At 36.5% G+C, this 10,776-nt stretch overlaps 1 pseudogene across 1 annotated transcript; it reads right to left on the bottom strand.

Annotated features, from left to right (window-relative positions):
* Window positions 1-7,765: 7,765 nt before the first annotated feature.
* LOC148842825 (GDP-fucose transporter 1-like) lies at window positions 7,766-9,217 on the bottom strand (annotated as a pseudogene). Its single transcript, XR_016103827.1, has 2 exons — window positions 8,063-9,217; window positions 7,766-7,830 (listed from the first exon to the last, which is right to left on the bottom strand). The product of XR_016103827.1 is annotated as a GDP-fucose transporter 1-like (transcript).
* Window positions 9,218-10,776: the final 1,559 nt, after the last annotated feature.

A 10,776-nucleotide genomic window follows, 5' to 3' on the forward strand; every position in this document is an offset into this window, starting at 1 on the left:
TTTTTTTATTTTTTAACATTTTTATTATTATATATAATCGCAGGTTGACTTATTGACTCATAAGATTGATCCAATGATATATACCCATTCAGAGCAGATATAAAACGGGAATTAGGATTAACCGAACGAATCCGGATTTGCCCCTCAGTGCGCGCCTCACCGATCTCACATCATGTGTTGGCCGCACATCGAGAATATTTCCCGTATGCAGTTCAGAGTGGAATGTAGCTGTGAGGCGTGCTTTATGAGGAACAGATCCCAATTATAACGGAACGATTTTAGCTGTATGACAGATTTGGGGGGATTATGCATTTTCATATTTTAACACTGGTGTGGAGTATTATCATTTGGAATTGTGATATCTTCCTCGTATCGACCTCACAGCCACATCCTCCCATGAATAATAAATATAAGGGAGATGTTCACAATGTGGGGCCAGAACAGGTTGTGAGTTCGGTGTAAGAAGTGCTATCTGAGGAATAGATCCAAATTCTAGCATTTGGATTAGATTTTCAAACATTAATGTATGAATTCGGATTAACTACACTTAATGGTTAAGGACTGTTTAAATAAAGGTTACTATTTAAAATTTTCCTTCACTTTTTTCCCATTTTCCATATACCCATTATCACAAACATCTATCTTAATTTAGGGTTAAGTTATGGCGGTTTTATAGTTCAGTCCACCCCTACAAATCTTAGCCCCACTGTACAGGGGGGCGAATCCCAACCATGGATTAATGCCAAATCCATGGGCAGGATGCGATTTCTATGGGAGGCTATTATAGACTAAAAGGAGATTATAATTTCAGATTTCTGAAGTGGACTGCAGCTACTTATCCCTAAATGGTTTTTGTAAATTTTATTTTGATACCACTTCATCTGAATTGGGGGGGTGGGGTGGACATCTCTTCATTCAAATAGGCTTGAGACCTTTGTGCTGGAGGAGAATAAAAGAAGAATTATTTTTTTGTTTTTTAACCTTTTTTTTTCTAAACAGTTGTTTAATAGAGTATCGCCGTAAGTTTGGTCACTAAAAATTAATGATGATCTAGTTGGACAACTTCTGTTAATGGTCACTAATGATGAGTTGACGGAAGATAAGTTTTAAATAATAAAAAATCTCTAACAAGAGATCTCTACGAGAGATGTTTCCAATACACCGCTGAAATGTGCTGTAGGGCATTAGTAAAGTGCAGATGTGAACTCCTCTCTGTATCTCTAGAAGTTTTGAGTGAGGTAACATTAGATTAATAAGTTAATAACCCTTAAAATAATGATAGTGCACGCCAGTCACACATGCAGAGTGAGAAGTTGGAGTCTTTGTGAGGCCCAGCTTATACACTTGATGGCTGAAGTGGGGCATTAATGTTGGTAGAGTAGCCCCTCACACAATCATGAGGTGCACCTAATCTAGATTCATCATTTCCTAGGTCCCCAAAGGGGGCTGGAGGCTAGGAGCATACAGCCAAGGCTGATACTGCTCAACTAACTTCAAGGCTTCAAATGGTAGTTTATGTGAAGTACCACCTACATCTATACTATATATAAAAGTGTAGATGTAGAGTAAAAGTTTTTTGAGACTAAAATTATCTTTTATTTCTCCATTTTAGAAAGGGTAAAAAAGTCATTTTATTATAATTTTAACGAATACTAAAATGCTCATATGTGTATAATTAGTCCATCTCTAATTATAAGGGTTGAAAATGTAACTTCAATTATTACTTTTCAGTTTTCACCTCATTTAATCCCCTTTCATTAAATCTTATACTCAATATATTAACTCCCATTTTCTCGTATTAAATCCTATATTTAAGTTATTTTTTACTAATAAATGCTACTAATTAGATTTATGTCAATATTTTTAACAATATAAACCTGTATATTTTAAAACTAAGTGGTGGGTAAGCAATTCAACCATCCAAATCAAATTGATCAACTTATGAAGTCATAGTTAGGTAATAAAAATTTTAAAATAGAAAAAAATATAGAAGATTACAAAAATATAGAAAAACATTAGAAACATTAATGATATTTTTATTAATCAAATTAAAAAAATAAGTGTAATAAAAGAGAGTTATTTTTATTAACAATGAAAATGGAATACATAATTTAGAACTAATAAAAATGAAATTATTTTACTATTTTCCGAAGATCAATAATTCAACTTTTGGATCAAATGTGTTAACCTTTAATGTCATAAATAATTAATAAAAATTAATAAAATATAAAAGTAAAAATGAAAAAAATAAATTTTACAAAAAAATTTAAGCACATGTATAATATTATATATTTATCATATTAAATAAAAAGTAAGTGTGATATACCAAAATTATTTTTATAAATAGAAATACAAAATATATATATATAGAAAATGAACACATTTATAATTCTATATTCACACTATGATTAAAAATATGAATAAGATCATGGAACTACTACTTTTCAACTAATTTAATTTCCTCTATTTAAATCTTATATTTTTTTAATAAATAAACAAAAAAGATAAAACATTACAAAAAGAATAGTCTAGCCAAGCAAGTAAACTTGTCAATGATACTTGAAACATCACAACTTGACTCAATTATCACATATTTGTATAATTGTTTATGTAATCAGATTTGGATTTTTCAATCTGCATCTGATTAATAATAAAAAATAAAAACAATAAATAAAAAAATACGTAAAATTTATAAAAAAAAAAATAGATTTACTATCATTATCATCATTTAAAATTGTCACATGTAAAACACATGCATACTTAACTAGTTTAACAAAAAGTCACAAAATATTAATCAAATATTATTTTACAAGGATGGGATTGTGTTTGTGTTGCGGTAGTCTCTTATTTAGGCTGTATTTGACATTTCTTATTTTAAGGATTTATCTCCTTTTTGCAGTTAAAACGCCCCTATAAATAATGAGTGTTTAACTGAAAAAAAAAAAAAGAGATAAGTTAAGTAATGCCAATTGCAGCCTTAACTTTGTTCCAAGTTCGATAACAACTTAAGTGGCTGCACTGAAAAGCTTATGGATTCTATAAGCTGAAGTTATGTAATATAGATAGATCATTATACCCATGAATAATACGGTGCATCAACTCTTTACATATGGGATCTTCATGTCAGGACAACGAGGCATCTAATGATTGGCCATGGAGGGTCGGATAGATAGAAATAAGTTCCTTAATCTGATCAAGAGGGGAGCTTCCCTACACAACCTGTCATTTTATGACATGGCAAATACCAAAAGGTAGTCCACATCAGACCATCTTAACACCCCACCTTTATTATTTGTCCTCGAAAATTCTAATATTTTATTTTGATTCATTGTGACAAGGTGGCAAGTGTTTTTGGGCTCAAATTTGGCCCATTAAACAGTGGATAAGCCATTACATAGATGAGCGAGTGTTATAGTCGGTGGAGGAATTATTCCCCTTCCCCTGTCTGATTGTTTGTTGCGTGCGAGCTTCCTCTTCACATGTTTAGCACGAAAAGGGATTGGAAGGAACGTGAGACGTGGTTTATTCCTCATTTTTCATTTCAAAACAATAATAATTATAAGATGGGATGGATATTATCTAAAGGGCTTTGGAAAAATAAATTATGCACCTCATTTTAATTCATTCACTTATAGAGATTGCAGAACTGAGAGATGGATAATATCTTATAAATTATCTTTTTATTGTTCTCTTTCTTAATGTTCAAGTCCAAAACTTTTGTGCATGGTTTTCAAAATCTGACTGGAAAAACCGGGAATTGGTCGGGTGATTGGTTCTATTTTAACAAAAAACTGAGTTTTTCCAAAAATTATTGATTTTGATCAGCAAACCATTGACCTAGACAATTAACCGTTTGAACAGTTTTGATCCTTTTTTATTTTTTTTATCAAAACAGGCCGACCGTTCGATTCAAACGACTGGACTGTTCAACCCAAGAACAAAATCCCTGACCAGTTCGTTCTCCAGATCGGTTTTAAAAACCTTGCTTTTGTGGATCCTCCCACAAAGACGACAACTGTCTTATTTCATATACATGTAACAGGTTTGCACCTGAGGACAATTGGAATTCGGAAAGGAAAGCCAGATCTCTTCATCTCTTGGTTTCAACTACGTCAACCCTAGATATCAATTTGAAAATTTGCACACACAGAGAGGGAGATTGGTCAAATGATGGTTGTGGAAAGGTAGAAAAACACGTATGCATTTAGTTTTACTGGGCGTTCCCTGTTCACAGTTAATCCTAGGAATGCAAAAGGCCAGTAGGCCTACTCTGGGGAGGAGGAATAGGAATTTACTCATGGGCCCTTAACAAAACAGTGGCCCGTGTTTAATACCTTAATGCTATGTTTGGTTTGAAGGAAAAGATAGAGAAAGGAAGGGAAAGATAGAAAACCTATACATGATTTGTAATGATTTTCCTACCTTTTCCTACTTTTTCTTTTGAACCAAACACAGCCTAAGCGAAAAGTTCGAACGTGCATGTAGTAGTTGTTTATGAGCTTCTTCCTCACGTCTTAACACAAGAAAAAAGGGTTCCTGGTTCCAGAATACTGGAACAAGGAAGGGTGGGAGGAGTAAACGGGTCCACTGAACTGGTGGGCAAGGGAGGGATTTATGTGGGCCGCCTCTGGGCTCTGGCCCACGTGTAGAACACTGAGCCAATCATGTTATTGATTGGGGTGTGAGCTCCCAAGGAAGCACTTCTCAGTTATACTTTTTTTAGTAGAATAGTAAATCAGGCTGGCATTTAGGACCATCATGTGTACGTGTCATTGCAAGAACATAGATTCGCTCCTACCATGGTCAGGAGCGAATATGAAAACCCTAAATCTTATAGACTCTGACCCTAAACTCCTAAATCTGCAAACCCTAAATTTTAAATAAAAATGCACTTAGCCGGACACAATTCCTCCGACCAGGTAGGAGTCAATAATTCCTCTCATTGCAATACCTATAATACAATAGACATGGGCACTTGTGACAACTTGGGCCTCAGCCCATAATGATTAGGGCACACATCTTAACTTTGTTTCATAAAGATACGAGATAATGGTAGGGCTCTGTCAAGCAATTTCATGTTAATATTACTACCATTGAACCCATCTACATTGTTCTAACTTCTAACCAGTGCTGGGTGCTGTCCAGCCGGTCTGTTCTAAAGAATCAAAATCCAAAATCAGTTGAGCTTCGTTAGATCGTTCGCTTTCATGGTGCATGGACTCCAGACTGAGGCCATAACTAATATTGGGCCAAATACCCAAAAATAAAACCTAATATTGGGCCAGAATTGGGAAAAAAATTAAGGCTAAACAAACCTATTGTCTAAAGCATATGCAACGATGCGAATGTCTAGCCACCCTCCCTGTGGCCACCGCCTTTGACCTTTCCCCACCAGAAGACAACCCATTCTCCTAACAAATTGTAAATCCATGAAACAACTTAAGAAATCCACTCATATCTATCAGAACTGGTCTCCTTAAACAGAGACCGAATATTTGACAGCATTTAAAGAGCCCAAACTATTTATGTAGAATGCAATATTACAATTGGTCGAATGGCTTTCTCAAAGTAAATCACCAATAATGCAGCTCTGTTGTATTTAGAACTGTTATGGTAGTGCACATCAAAGTAACAGTAAAGAAAATTTTGAAGAATCCCAAGACCCAACAGACTCCCATCTTGAAATATAGAGAGAGAAAGGCCTGTTAAACAGGTTACAGGTACAACTTGGCCCATTAGAACACAAAATGGGACAAAAGGCATATTTGCCCAACAGTACATTCTTGATTTCAGAACTATCAAGAATGAAACCAACTAATCTATCATCTAACAACAGAGATACCCTTTCTTTGACATACAAAACCTATCATCCATCCCATTTTCTCATCATGCATCTTTGGTCAAGGCATTCATATCTGCAGCTCTGCACTGATAAAACAAGCCATAATTGGATTTGAATGGATGGGCAAATTTGTCTGAATCTATGCTTTCCTTGACTTCCCTATTTCCCAAGCAATAAGTTTTAGGGGTTGTTCATCAATATGCTTATTTCATTTTTTTTTAAACAGAAACGACTGGCACATCAGCAATATTCACCACTCTTCAGCATAAAATTTCTTATCATAGGTCATATTCCAGTATGCCCAGTCTCTATCCAGTGTTGAGTTTCCTAGGAGAACTGAAGCACCAGAAGGGCTGGATTTGTTGCAAGAGATGCCTGTATTATGGATAGCCATTGCAAAGTATTCCATCTTGCTTATTCCTGTTGGTTGCCACTTCCTGTTGTTGTTACTGCTGCCAGCACTCCTTTTAGTATGATAATGAGATTATTCTATATTGGTCTGTCCGTTAACTTCAAGAAGATAAGATGTTTCACAAATGTACAACAGAATTTATTCAAGTATATCATTTTACCACTTCCCTGAAGTTTAATATCATAAGCATAGTTGTATTGGTATAGCGGGTTTTACTATTCAAAACTGCAAAGGCTGTAGCAAAAGAACTTGATTATTTCAGTTTATGTCATAAAGATTTTCACTTTAATGCCCCTTTTCTTTTAGCAATGATTTCACAAGCATAGTTAAGACTTGGCCAAAGAATCCATAGACTTCATTTATCTAATTGTACATTCAAATTCAGTACAAGATTAAGAGTGGTGTTCCCAAAATGAATTGTTTAGTTTGTTGTGACTTCAAGGAAACTAAGCCCCATAAACAGTTTCAGAAAACATTATTTTTTTTCTTAAAACAGAAACACATCAAACATAATTCTTGATTGTGTATTATTTTCTCTTTTTTACATAAACCAGAAATGCACTCTGAAATTTCTGGTACCAAATACATGATTTCCTCTGGTGGTTTGATATTATTTATCATAAAGCTACAATATTCAGGAAGAGATCCTAATTAATAGATGTTAGTTCACCTTTCTTATTTTTACCTTATTTCATTTTTTTCTTACACTTTTGACCCAAATCCATTTAAATGTGGGTTGGTATGGTCAATAGGACACTTAAAGCAACAGTTAAAGGGTTTATGTTAGTTCCCCCTACATCTGCAGGTGCTCTGTACATACCTTTGATTGCAAATATTAATGCGAATAGTTCACATGAACAGTGAGATAACCAATTGTTTGTTGGCGCAGAAGTTTGTCATTCGACACGGTCAATATTTGCCGATTCTAATGAGAAAAGAGTACCTGTCGTGTAACTTACAACAACAGAATCAGGTTAACACACTCCATTTCTATCTTTTCAGAAATTGAACTTAAAACTATTAAAGATCAAAAAAATAATTGAAGGTGAAAAAAGAAGATACAGATACTAAAAAAACACAAAAATGCTGGGGGTCTTGGAAAAGGAGGTCCCCCAGCCATGAAAGGGACTGGCCCGTCCAAGAAACATTATAGTCATAAAAAAGAGTCTTTCCAACCACCCAATGGGAACATAATTATAAGGCCAGGGAACAAAACGGAAAGAGACACAAAAATGATACCCATCTCATCCTATATTTATTAATTCTTGACATAAGTAAAGAAGAAGATATTTGTTAGAACAGATTGGTTGTGATCCATGCGGGTGCAGAGTTGCATGGAAGACAACATTTGGCTTAATATTTCCATCATCCAAGTGGAAAAATCCTTTATCCCCCACATTGCATCGTTCCTTCTGTTCAATAAATATATACTGGAATTTGTAAAGAATCCGTCAAGTAGATAGAGTTAGTTTTCAGCCCTGGTCCAGTAAAGTCAGCAGAAGAGAATGACATTGAAGATAAGCAACCCCCAAAAACAACCAATCGCCCAAATTCTATTACTAGTATTATTTGTGAACTGCACAAAAAGAAAGAGAACTTGTAATGTAGATTGAAACTTGTTTTTGGTCTTTCAAACTGAAATCAAAATGTAAATTGAAAAGTAACATTCAGAGCCAAGTACTATAAGACTGGTTTCAAGTGAATATATTTTTCAACAACATAGTTGCTCTGCTAATATTACATTTAAATGTTTAATACTTGAAGTACTTGGTATTCAATTTTTGCTCATAGTCATACAACAGACTTACCAGATCCACCTTTTACTTGACTTTCATCTCCAAAATCGTTATCATCATCCCCACCAACCGCCTGCTTAGATGATGCGGAACCACTTTGTATGGGAGAGCCCCCGGTAACTGACTTTTGATAAAGGACTCCTCCAACAATAGTGAAAATCAAGCAAACCAAGCCGAATGGACTAGCATGTTTATCCTAAATCAACACATTGATTGCAACAGTGAGAAACTTATTAACAACCCCTGTGACTGTAAATGCTGTAGCAGATATTGCTTTCCCGGTAGCAAACCCGAAGAAACTGATGAACAAGCCGAAAACGCAAGACAAAGATACTGGGAAAGTTGCATCTGGTTCCACCAAATTTCCGGAATTTGATCCGACAGGAGAACATATCAACAGACTCTCCAGTCAAAACCCAGAACAGGGGCGCCATCATCAAAGACAGCGGATTGTTGTACAATACAAAACCCCAGGTGTTCAACCCATGATTTGTGACCATGTGTTTAATGTAAACCATCTCAGTAGTGATGGTCACCAAATAAGCGAATGCCCACGAATAAGCTGTGAGGGTGAATGCTGAATCAGTTGCCACATAACCAATTGCGCCACCCAATATGATCAACAAAGAAAGAAAAGTGAGCTTCGACGAGCACGGCTATTTCCTAAACGCAGTATCCGCCATGGCAACCAAAAGGGGCGTACACGATCTGAAAACAATGAAGGTATCCACATTGGCGTGACGAAGCAGATTTGTGTTGGTGAAGATTGTGTGGTGGAAAACAGTGGCAACAGGCAGGAATTTCTTAGCGGTCTCCAATGTGAATGGGTCATGGTACAGAAACCCTAATTTACCAAGAACCCAGACCCAGAACAGAGGTTAAGTACTGCAATTCCGTAAGAAGACCGGGGAAGGGGAACTTTGTAATGGTGTACTTGTTAATGACGGCGAGCAAGCTCGAACAAAGAGCGTATCCAACAACAAGGCTACTAGTAGCATAGTATTGCTTCGAACCATCAAGTCTAGCGGGAGCCATAATGTTTGCCAAATTTGCCTCTAGATTTAGAAGATCGTTCAAACAAAAACCTTGTATCAACAAATTCAACGTCCACGGATCATAAAAATTCACAAAAACTCATAAAAATTCCGACTCTAACTCGGAAGGCTAAAACAAGCAAACATTTCTGGAGATCGAAATGTTTTCCGGAGAAAAATGTTGAAGATACAAAAGAGAGAAAAAAAGAACCGTGAAATTACGCAAAAGTGCGCTCTTCAATTCTGAAGAAAATAACCCATAAAGTTAAGAAAGAGAATGATAACGAGTCATAAGGACTCTATAACCTCAAAAGAAGAAAAGAAAAGCTCGCCACCGACACACACATTCATTGAAATCTCGATTTTGGATTGGAGGAAGAACCCTAAACCTAAAATCTGTGAAAGTGCAGGGTCGCGAGCTAAGCAAGATGCAGAGATCGTCAACTACATTCTGCGTTTCCTGCGTCTCATAGATGGAGAATTAAATTGGCTCCTTGGAAATTCATTGACGAAGACGAAGGTGACGTTTCCCACGACCTTGCTCCTTTCGGGGATTTATTGAACAATGGACGACCTGAGGAATCTTCAACAGCATCAATACGGTATTTGGATAGGTTATGATCAGCATTACAGGTGGCTCTTATTTATTGAGTGATCAAGTATGAGATCTTTCGGGACATTGTATTGGAATCATGTGATAACCATATTGGGTCCACCTTTTCCATAGAACTAGAAGAGAGGTGAGGTGTAGGTGTATACTGGAATAGGGTGTCTGCAGACGGGAACATGGCAGTGTGTCCTCGTCCTTGTTCGTCCTTGTTGGATACTTGATTACGCTACTGATATGATTCATCATCAACGTGGGGACAAGAAGCGCGACTTTACCCGTATAATCGTTGATTTGGAGTATTATAGCCGTAGGATTTTTGTCAAAATTATTACGATAAATTCGTAAAAGTAAAGTTAGACTATTACTACGATGTCCTGTGGCCCATGAGCGCGAGAAGAAAACAAGTATTGATCACGAATCACGATGCCGTGGACCCTAAGCCAGCGGTTGGATTCCCTTTCGTCTGTAACGTGTCCCGTAACGTGTCCTGTTTTTGACGACGGATTGATGCCAAATTAACGGGCAGGATGCGATTTATAAGTGGCTATTAATAGAATATGAGGAGATCACATCTCCGCCCCACAAGAAGCCGGCCTACAACACCTCACAACACATTCCCATCGTGTATTGAGAATATCTTCCAATGATGATATCATTGGGATTGGTACTATCATCGAGAGATATTTCTAATACACGGCAAAGATGTGCTCCGGGGCATTGTGGGGTGCCCCCTTGTGGGGCCTAGATGTGAATTCACTTATAATGGGTATCTGTAGAGATCTGCTCCCAATAAAACGCTATTAAATCCTGTCCCAACATGACAACAACCCACATAGATAGAGTTCACATCTGCTCCCCACAAGCCCCAAAACACATCCCAACCTTGGATTGGGATTATCTCTTGGTGATGTCTTATCATATTCCATAGTTGTCATCCGAAGATATTTCCAATACAAGGTTGGGATGTGTTGTGGGGCCTTGTGGGGTGCTGATGTGAATTCATAGCAATAACATTACCCTTGAGATATTCCCACGGCAACAATGGCTCATTCAAACATTGTTGATATTATATATTAGTAGCA

Source organism: Nelumbo lutea, chromosome 8, assembly GCF_056320005.1.
Source record: "Nelumbo lutea isolate HS-2025 chromosome 8, American lotus-T2T, whole genome shotgun sequence".
Classification (NCBI taxonomy): Eukaryota; Viridiplantae; Streptophyta; class Magnoliopsida; order Proteales; family Nelumbonaceae; genus Nelumbo; species Nelumbo lutea.